This window comes from Eptesicus fuscus, chromosome 19 (assembly GCF_027574615.1).
Source record: "Eptesicus fuscus isolate TK198812 chromosome 19, DD_ASM_mEF_20220401, whole genome shotgun sequence".
Classification (NCBI taxonomy): Eukaryota; Metazoa; Chordata; class Mammalia; order Chiroptera; family Vespertilionidae; genus Eptesicus; species Eptesicus fuscus.
In genome coordinates, this window is record NC_072491.1 from 30,033,696 (window position 1) to 30,045,118 (window position 11,423).

Below are 11,423 nucleotides of genomic sequence, written 5' to 3' on the forward strand. Positions count from 1 at the left end.
CCCGGCACCTGCAGGAGACTACGTCGGAAGGCGGGTCGGCCGCGCCCCCGCAAGGGGTGGGTCGGGTGTGGGCCCCTACTGCCCCGCGGGTCCCGCTCCTTCCTCTTCTCCCCCGGCGGCCGGATCGAGAAGCTGGAAATGAGGTCGAGGAGACCAGATGCGCGCGCCAGGCGCCGGGAATTCAAACACAGGAAGCACCCGCGGAAGTTCAAAATTCCCAGAGCCAGGCTGCTCCCTGGATTGTTAAATCAGAATTTCTGAGTTGGAAGGGCTCCACGTGTTTCCCAGCACAGCCCCGACGCCGGGAACCCTTGTGCTAGAGAACAAAGAGGGAGGCGGGTGCGGGAGGCCGTGCGGGGGAGGGAGCCAGTCCGGCCTGTGCAGCCGGCCGCGCTGCGCTCAGCGGCTGTGCTCGCCCGCAGCATCGGACGCTTCCCTCTGGGATCAAGGTTATTAGCTCCCTTGGTCCGTGGTCCGCGGTGGTACGGAGTGTGGGTGTGGGAGAGCCTCCGGCGGCGGGTGCAGTGCGGGCGGGAGTGGGTGGGGCGCTAGCTGGAGGCGGAGAGGAGGGCGAGGAGGCGGAAAGTTTGCTCATCACGGTGAGGTTGAGAAAAAAAGAGAAAAAGTCAACAGTGCACTCCCATCCAATCAGTACGTATTCATCTTCTCTGTGTACAAGGATCCAGAGAATACAGCAGTGTCACATCTGCCAAGAAAGAAAGATAAAGATCGCTTAACATTAGCTAATCATCTAATATAAGCAGAGCTCCCCATTGCACGCTTGTAATAGAGGGTGGAGCTTGATGGGTGGCATCAGGAGCAGAACTATTAAATTAAGGGGTGTTGAAGGAAAAAAGGGCTGTCAGGACAAGATTGCGTTTGGAATTCACCCAGGGTTGGGGAGGATGCATATAAGTGACAAGGGATGAAGGCTCAGAGGAGAGCAGTGTTAGTCAACCTGTACCTGGGACAGACCTGGGTGTGTGAGGACTGCACATGTGTTCTTTATTTAGCTGTGAGAAGAAACAGGTGAGTTGTCTAAGCCGGGAAAAGTAGGTGCCGGGGAGAGCCTGGAATGTCATTTCAGTATTTTAGGAAGTGACTTGTATTCTGTAGGCAGCAGTGAGCTGTGGCGAGCTGTGGAAAGTTTGAGAAGCTGTCCAATTGGAAAGTGAATGGGGCAGGTGTGTGTGCACTGATTTCAGTGTGGGCATGCCTCTGGGAACTACAGTTTTTTTGTTTTTTGGGGGGGGGGGAGGAGAAGGGGTAGACATATTCATGAACTGCACATGTCCGGATGATAGACATGCACCCCAGGTGCCCCTGTGCATAGGGCACCTCGCCAGCCTGGATGAGGAGAGGTAGCTGGGCTGGAAGAGCTTTCCAGACTTCAGAGACAGGCTGGGACAAAGTGTGGAGGTGAGCAACGCCTGGGAATGGATAGATCCTCCCTTCCCCCAACTGGTGGACTGTAACCAGCGTCTGCCGCCAGGACATCCCCGAGGCATTGAACCACCAATCAGCTTGTGCCGAGTGCCCTGGGCCCCACCCCTTCCTGTTCCTCCCCTCAAAAGGTGTGTTCACCGCTGCACGTGTTGCTGTCTCCCCAGTCTGCGGGGCAGTCCGGCTGGGTCCTTCTCCTCCTCCTCCTCTAATCCTGGTTTTTCTACCCTCCTCCGTGATGAATCTCGCTCGTTAGTGCAGAATAAACTTTCTCTTTAACATGCCTTGGTCTCCGTCTCCCTTCTCCTGCGCCTCGAACCTTACAGGAATGAGAGTGACTAAGACATGGAAGGTTGGGTAATGGGCATCGGGCTGTATAGCCTGCCTACAAGAGTGAACATTACAGAACAACCAGTCTTATGTCATCTTCATGGTTTCTCTGAGCAAAACCCTGGGCTCTCACTCTACTTTCCGGTCAGCAGTTCAGAGTAGACCTCAAGAAAGAAATCTCAAGCATTATTAGAAATCTCATTAAAACAAAATAGGAGTGCAAAGAAGTGGGGTTTCACTGATGATGTAATTAAAGGATCTGAACTTGAGCACTGCTGTTTGGAGAAGGCCTCACTTTGACTTGACGTGGGAAAACTCTTGACCATAATCCTGAAAGCTGAGAAAATATTTTTAAAGGGTCCTTTATGGCAAAGGCCAGGAATAGACAGCTAATTTGTGATAGAAGATGCAGAATGGGCTAATGAATTATGAAAAAGGCGCTCAAACTTCATTCTTAGTTGGAGAGAACAGTTTTAGCCTTCCAAACCAATAAATGCTAAAAGAAAAAGAACGGCTTCATACAGGGTTGGTGTAAATTATACATTTCTAGAGCAAGTATTTATCAGCCAATTCCACCTATGGGACTTTATCTTTACAACAAAATTAGTTATCATTTTAACTTCAGGAAGGGAAACTGGTCACCAGGAGTCGGAGGTTGGAAAAGAGACTTAAAAAAAGATTAAATCTTTATTGTTGAAAGTATTACATATGTCCTCCCTTCCCCCCCATTGACTCCTTTTAGCCCCAGGCCCTTAACACCCCATTGTCTGTGTCCATGGGTTATGCATATATGCATACAATAGTTTTGGTTTTGGTTGATCTCTTTCCACCCACCCACTCACCCCCCTCCATCTTCCCTCTGGGATAGGAGACTTTTGACTGTTTCGAACCATGGAAATGTACTACTCTTTCTAGAAATAAGCATATTAATAAAAATAGATTATTAATTTCTAAGAAATATGTGTGCATGGAATGCTCTACAACCATTTTTTATAAAGTCATGTTTTTCAAGGATATAGGAAAATACTCTGCACATAGTGTGAGTTAAGAAAGCATAGTATAAAAATAATTGCATAATATGATGCTACACTTCTATGACAGCTTTATTTATATGCAAAAAGAAATTCTGGAAGTGAATTCACCAACATCTTAGCATTTTTTATTATCAAGTAGTAGAATTTTGGTTGATTTTTCTTCTTCCTTTAGTATTTTCCAAATTTTCTATTATGTGCACATTTTGATTTCATAAAACATGTTTTTTTAGGACATACAAAGACATTTCCATTAAGATGACAGACTGAGCATTTATATCCCTTTTCTTCCAAAAGTCCACTGAAATGAAAGGGAAGATATAAAAGGGTGAATAAAAACATAACAGGGACTACCAGTGAGGACTGACTAGAGGTTGGTAAGGAGATGGATCCCATTTCCAGAAACCAGAGCAAAAGGTACCTTAACCCAAAACACACACCGGGAAGGCTCTGCAGAAGTGAGTCATTCTTCCCAACAGAAACCTGGAGTAACTCCTACTCAATAAACAAACACAAAGAGTGGAAATAGGACATGGGGCATCCAGATGGAATACGAGTCTTGACATAAAAAGACAAAACAATGAAAGTATTGAAATAAAATGCAGGGAAATTATTTTGTAATTTGGGGCTAGGCAAGGACCTCCAACCCCAGTGTTATTCATTTGACTACATAAAAAATGTCAATTTCTATACGGGAAAAAATGGATTATGACAGGCAACAGACTAGGAGAAAATATTTTCACATAAAGAATTGAAATGGAAAATTAGCCATAATTTATGACATTTCTATAAACCAATTTGAGTAAGGCTGTAGGAAAAATGGGTAAAGAAATGCACAGGCAATTCATAGGCAAATGACTGAAAAGATGCTAAATTTCACTGGCATTTAGGAAAATACAAATTGAACAGGCACATTTTTTTTTTGGTTCATCAATATTGAGGTATTAAAAATTGGATATTAATAATTAGATATAAATCCAGGAGTGGTGAGGGTGTGGGGACACAGGCATTCTCAAGTACTATGAGTGGAAGTTGGCGTATTCTTTATGGAAGATAGTTGGGATGCAGCTATCCTGCCTTTTGACTCTGCTCTTTCACATGTAGGGTTCCAGCATAGGAATATTGGCATTTGTGCAGAAAGAATTCTCATTGGAGCTTTTTTGCAATACCCGCCCCCCTCCAAAACAACAACAACAACAACAACAACAACAACAACAAAACACCAACCACAGAAACTACTTAAATGCACGTCTATTCTATTAACCAAGGTGTAGTCGTATAATAGAATCCTATGAAGCTGACAAAAAGAATGAATTTAGAATTATATTTACTGGTAGGGAAAGGTTGACAGGGTGTAAGTGGAAAGTACAGAATTACTTCATTGAAGTTACATTTATATTGTTCATGTGTGTGTATGAAATACAGATGGAAATGCAAGAGGAATGGATCTAATGCATACACACCACACTGTTACCTCCACTTCCCAATGAACTCAAGCCGAATAGTTGGTCTAAAATCTCCCTGAAGAACTTATTGGTGTGATGGAATGTATCCCAATAATGCTTAACTAATGACACAACTATGTAAATTTATTAAATAAAATCCAAGCTGTATACTTGAAATGGGTGAATTTTACAGCATGCAAATTATCTATACTAATAAAGAGCTAATATGCTAATGATCAATATGCCCTAAAGGGTAATGACCAGGTCATTAGCATATTAGCTGGGGCGTTGCTCCAGAGACGGGGCAACAGAACTGAGTGAGGCACATGCAGAGAGGCTTCCTGTGTTATGATAGATGTGTCTGTATAGTAGACTTTTTACAAATGTCTTATATTATATATATATATATATAAAAGCCTAAGCGACTGAATGACAGGTCAACCAGTTGCTATGACACACACTGATCACCATGGTGCAGACGTCCAACGCAGGAGCTGCCCCCTGGTGGTCAGTGTGCTCCCATAGCCAACCTCCTGTGGCTGGCCAACCTCCCCTCCCCTTGGCCCACCAACCTCCCACGGCCCCTCCCCCGCCGGCCGGCCCCGATTGGCCCCGATTACCGGCCAGGCCAAGGGACCCCACCTGTACACGAATCCGTGCACCAGGCCTCTAGTTTTATAATAATAAAAAAACAAAATGAAGATTGAAATGTACATACTTTCTGTTTTAAAAATACTTTTTAAAAAATTCTTTATTGTTTAAAAATACGTATTTTAAGAACATAGTGTCTTTGGGGATTACTTTGCAAAATAGTGGAAGAAGTCTGTCACCAGATGACACATTCAAAATATATTAGGTTTCCTGAAATGTATTCTTTTGCAGTACTATCTTGATTTTGGTAGGGGTTATAAAATTCCCAGAGAAGACCAGAATGAGCTTAAAGCGACATTTGTTTGTCCCATGGTGAGAGGAAAGCAGTGTTCATTGTGGAGGAGGAGGAAACACACACCTGCCTCCTGTGAAGGTAGGAGGAACAATCCAGAAGAGTAAGTCGTGTAAGAGTTGGAGGCAGGCTGCATCTGTGCTGCCACCTTGTTGGGTAAAGTAACCCTATACCAAAGAAACTCAAAAGTTTCAGAAAGCGAAGGCCCCGGGAAGACAGCGCTCGGCCTGGTCACATGACTGGAATTCCTGTGTACTACCTCTCAGAGGGCTGGTCACGCAGCCAAAGGACCCCCATCCCAGAGGACTGCTGGAGCGAGACAAAAGGACATGTTGTTATAAGTTTGCTTTTGCTCCTCTCTTGATTCCAAGATCATTATCATCTCGAACAAACTTTTTTTTTTTCTTTCTGAATAATCACAGTGTGAGTAGCATGGTAATGAGATTACAGAGATTTGGCCTGGTTTGTTACACCAAACGTTGCTTAAATCATCTTGGAAGACAGTCCAAACATAGCCAGTCTCATAGCACAGATTAGGTTTTCTCCTCTTTTTATCTGGCCTCTCTCTTCTTAGATTTCTTTTCTCCTTTGATTCTGTTTTTGATCAGTGGAAATTGCTGTCTGTATTAACTAGAGAACAAGTTGTTGGGGGATATGTGATCAAGGATGAGGAGCAAGGCAAACAATCTGTCCCTCAGCTCCCATCCTATGAAAATTTATTGAGGTGCTAGGAGCCCAGGGCGCGAAATCGTGCAGCGCCGCCACCCACCTGCAGCCCTGCCTTGACACCCGAACCTGTCCACGCAGAGCTCCAGCACGCCTGGCCCAGCCCCCAAACCCTCTGGCCTTCTCTGGCCGCCTCAAGCCCCGCCCTCGGTCCCTCCAGTCGCCTGGGGCTGGTCCTGCCTTCTCTGGGCGCCTCCCTGCTTCTGCCCCGTTTCCAGAGCAACGAGGTGGCTCCGCCCTGTCATTGCGCTGTGGGAGAGTGTGAAAGCCTCCTGCCTGCTGCGCTGTGCTCTGTCCCCTGGCAGGTGGGCCACAGGGCACTCAAAGTGTGAGCAGTGGGTGGTGAAGGACTGGTGAGGGGTCGCTATGGGCTCTCACCCCTGCCCTTCCCGGCTTGGGATGATCCCGCCTCCTCCGGGCGCCTCCCCACTTTTGCCCCGTCTCTGGAGCAACGCCCCAGCTAATATGCTAATGACCTGGTCATTACCCTTTAGGGCATATTGATCATTAGCATATTAGCTCTTTATTAGTATAGATAATTTGCATGCTGTAAAATTCACCCATTTCAAGTATACAGCTTGGATTTTATTTAATAAATTTACATAGTTGTGTCATTAGTTAAGCATTATTGGGATACATTCCATCACACCAATAAGTTCTTCAGGGAGATTTTAGACCAACTATTCGGCTTGAGTTCATTGGGAAGTGGAGGTAACACAGATGGCATAAACTTTAGTTCCAAACACACTGTTTCTCTCTCCCCAGGGCACCCCCAGGCACTGTAACCTTTCTGGGATTCGGGGTTCATGTGGATGTTTCCCAGTCTACCCTCTTGGCCTCATGTTTTGTCTATTCTGCCCAGTATATCGGCACCTAGGATATGTAGATTCATCTTTCCCCCCAAGCTCATGACAAACACCAGCACAAGATAGGTTTAACTCTCAGGATTTTCACTCTCTTGTTATCTATGTCCTTTACTGAAGAGTTCTGCCAATTATTTTAAAAGAGTAAAAAATTTTTAAATCCAGAATTTTTAGATCCACACTGGAAAACTTTCTCTGGACATCTAGTCCCCCCCATAGAATAAAAAATGGAAGTTGTCATATTCATCCTTAAAAGCATTTTTTTTTTTTTAAGTTTTGAAATAATACTACAGTCCCATTTTATCCATGGTTTTGCTTCCCATGCTTTCGGTTATCTAGGTCAACTGTGGTTCGAAAAATACTAGATGGAAAATTCTAAAAATAAACAATTTATAAGTTTTAAATTGCCTTCCATTCTGAGTAGCGTGATGAAATGTTGAGTTATCTTGCTCCATCCTGCCAGGATGTGAATCATCCTTTTGTCTAGCATCACCCATTAGTCACTTAGTAGCCCTCTCGGTTATCAGATACACTGTTGGGGTATCACAGTACTTGTGCTCACGTCACCCTTATTTTACTTAGTAATGTTCCCCAAGTGCCAGAGAGTGGGACCTAGTTACGGATTCATGTCCTTTGGCAGCCCTTGTGGCTGATGCAATCCCTGCGAAGCAGGTGTAATCCTGACTCAGATCAAATGCAACAAGCGTTCACTTGAGCTTCTTGCAGCATCTCTCATTCTGGCAGAACTGAGGCAGGTTTGAAATGCCAGGCCCACTTGAGGATTTTCTTGTCTAATTGCAAAGGTCCCTTCTTGGCAGGACCCCGTAAACCTTCCCTGCAGACCCATAGTTGGCTTCCCGAGGTGCCTGTGGGCGAGGAGGATAGCGCCCCAAGCAGAGGTGTAGGGGGCTCTGGGTCTGGCATGCAGTTCCTTTCCCTGCACCAATACCCAGGACACATGCCCCAGTTTGCTCATGCCCACTCCAGCCCCAGTCTCCTACCACCCCCTACCCACCTTCCTTCCTCCAACTGCAACTAGCCCCAAAGTGCTCCCAGGCCAAACCCCTATATGCAGCAGGAGCCTCCTGCACAGAGACAATCTCTTTGTTTTTTTACTAATTGATTCCTCAAAGGTTTAGCAGTAGACTCATATGCTAAATAAGACATTCATTCACAGAGAGTTTCCCTATCATCCAATTCATAATTATGGGTTTTGCACATACCATACCACAAATGTATCTTTACAATTTAAAAACTGACAGCCATAAAACCCTCTGGAGAAGCAAGCACCTCTTTAGTTTTGCCAGGGGGCGAGCGCCGTCTTTTCCAGAGACAGACCAACACCTGCCTCCTGTGAGGACCAGAAGCCAGTGTACCCGATTTCTCTCCTCCCTTTGTGGGGCCTGCCTTTGTCCTCTCTCTGCCCCCAGCCAGAGCCACTCCTGAGTGAATTTGGAGCCCAGCCTGGCCTTTGCTGAAATATGGCTGTTCACAAGGCGTGGGGTTCTAGGGATGGGTGGGGAAGAAGAGGAAGAGGGAACAGTGTGGGAAAAAATTGCACTGGATACTGGCTCAGCAGAAACTGAATGGCTGGCTGTGGTCAGATGCTGACAGGCAACGCCAGCATAGGATAACAGCGCGTGGCCATCATTTGGCTATTGATCTGTTGTATCTGTCAGGCATGTCAGTGTAGAAACTGCAGGTGAGTGAAATTCAAATGTAGAAAAAGCCAAAGGTGGTGGAACACAATTTTGACTTGGGTTTATAGGATATCAGAGCTAATAAGGATTTTGGAAATTAGTTAAATCCAGAAGTTTCTAACTGTGGTTTTGCAGAAGTAACTTAGTCAATTAGCTTAGTTCTGCTTTGAATGCCTTCTGTATTAGGGCATTCAGGTGGTTATGAGTTTAGGCCCTGGAATCAGCTCGGGCTGGATAGAGGTGCAGCAGCCTGTCTTTGAGATCGAGGTCCTCCCCTTATTGGCTGTTTGATGCTGGGTAAGCTGCTACTTGACCTCGTGGAGCTTCAGTTTCCTTATCCATAACGTGAGCATCATAACACATACCTATGCTGGTTGTTGTGAGGAATAAATCATGATAATGAAAAAAATATATCAATAGGTAGCGCTTACTGAGTACTTGCAACATGCCAGGTGCTTTTCTGAGTTCTTTGCATGTATAAGCCTCTAGTCTGTAATTACCTTTATCAAAGACTAGAGGCCCGGTGCATGAATTTGTGCATGGGTGGGGTCTCCTGGCCTGGCTGGCAATTGGGGCAGATCAGGGCCAGCCGGCCAGGGGGAGGGACTGCGGAAAGTTGGCCAGCCACAGGAGGTTGGCTGTGGGAGCGCACTGACCACCAGGGGACAGCTCCTGCATTGAGCGTCTGCCCCCTGGTGGTCAGTGCATGTCATAGCTACTGGCCAGTTATCCGGTCATCTGGTTGTAACGGTTGCTTAGGCTTTTATCCTATACTAGTAGCCATGCGCATGAATCTGTGCACCAGGAGCTCGCCAGTAGCTCGCTGCCGCCCTCCTGTGGCTCTCCACCCACTGCCCCGCCCTCCTGTAGCTCCCTCTGCCCCCTTCCCCTCCTCATAGCTTGCTGCCTTGCCTCCTCCTGTAGCTCTCTGCTGCCCGCTTGTAGCCAGTAGCTCACTGCTGCCCTCCTGTAGCTCTCTGCCACCCACTTATAGCTCGCTGCCCCACCCTCCTGCTGATCTGTGATCCAGTCATTACACGGTTGGTTGTTACGCTTCATGGCGTAATGACCATTTGCATATTATATCTTTATTATATAGGATAATAAAAGGGTAATATGCAAATTGACCGAATGGTGGAACGACCGGTTGGGACTGAGCGAGACGGGCCGGACACACCCTGGAGCCCTCCCGCAGTCCCTTCTTGGCTGGACAACATCCCGTGTCCCTCCCTGGCCCCGATCATGCACCGGTGGGGTCCCTCGGCCTGGCCTGCACCCTCTTGCAATCCAGGACCCCTCAGGGGATGCCAGAGAGCTATTTTGGGCCTGATCCTGCAGGCCAGGCCAAGGGACCCCACTGGTGCACGAATTCGTGCACTGGACCTCTAGTTATAAAATAAGCCAGGCCTAACCCGCAAGTAGTGGGATATGTTCTTGGCTGAGTACAGTGAAAGCTGTCAGGTCTTCTGATACCCCAGCGAAGGGGTGTGGACCTGTTTACTTAGAGATAAATGACCCTTCAAAAGCCACTGCTGGTTGTCAACCCAGTTAGACCAAAATATGTTAATGCGCCTGAGGCATTAAGGAAAATTTAAATAGTTCTTTGAATGTTTGGTTTAAGAACATCAATATTTTATAAAATGTGTACTAACAAACCTGTTAAAAGATAACTCATTGCCTAAAAAATATTTCATTTTAGAATGTTTTATTCTTCTAGTAAAATTTTTTTCTGTTGTTTATTCATCTCAAGAAAAACTATGGTTTCTTTGCCTGAATGTAAAAATATTATGTTCCAAATAATGGGATCTACCTATTGTACTGCGTGGGCACGCTTTGGTTAACAAAATATATACTTCAATTTACTTGAAATTTCATATTTTTGTTTTATCATTACTCACTAGCTATTTATTTCTATTTTTATATGTCTTTTTATTGTTGACAGTGTTACAGATGTCCCCCCTTTTTCTTCCCTCTGCCCAGCCCCTCCTGCCCCCTTAGGCCTGCATACTCACTAGCTCTTAAACCTGATAGAAGCAAAGCTAGATTGGTGTTTAGTGATTTTAGCTTAAGAACCATTCCAAACCCAGAAACTCAAGAACATTCCAAACCAATGAATTCCAAATTCATTGTTAGAAATGTTTGCCAAATGGTTGGCATGTATGGTGCACATTTGAATAAATATACACTTTTTAAAAAGGGGGAGTTTATATCGTGTATTCAAGTACATCAATGTTAGGAATACTTTATTAACTTAATTATGAAAATAAGTTTTCCATATAAAACCTATAGTATATAGAAGTCTAATGTGTACTATTTTTTCTTATGGAGTAAAGAAGTTATGAATTATTTGGTAAATTCAGATGTAAACAAACATAATTTGTTTTATTGGATAAGCACATTCAATCCAGCTAAGGAACTGATATGGTCATTCAACTCCAGTAGCAATTAATAAGCAACACAAATAAACCTACACTATGTTTCTTTAAAACTGATTTTGAAAAATTATCAGCCTACAACACTGATTTACAAGATCATTATTTATAATTACCCCTTTTCTAAAAGTATTATATTATCTTTAAAAGATTAAATTAGGAGAAAATGGGGGACATCTGTAATTTAAACTTTAATTTAAATTAAACAAATTAAATTAGGGTCAATTTGCATTAATGTTTTTATAAATACACTAGAGGCCCGGTGCATGAAATTCATGCACTCAGGGGGTCTCTCAGCCTGGCCTGCACCCTCTCGCAGTCCGGGAGCCCTTGGGGGATGTCCAACTGATGCCTTAGGCCCTCTCCTCCTGGGGAGCAGGCCTAAGCCAGCAGTCGGACATCCTTAGCATGACACAGAGGCAGGAGAGGCTCCTGCTACTGCCACTATGCTCGCCAGCTGTGAGCCCAGCTTCTGGCTGAACGGCACTCCCCCTGTGGGAGTGCACTGAT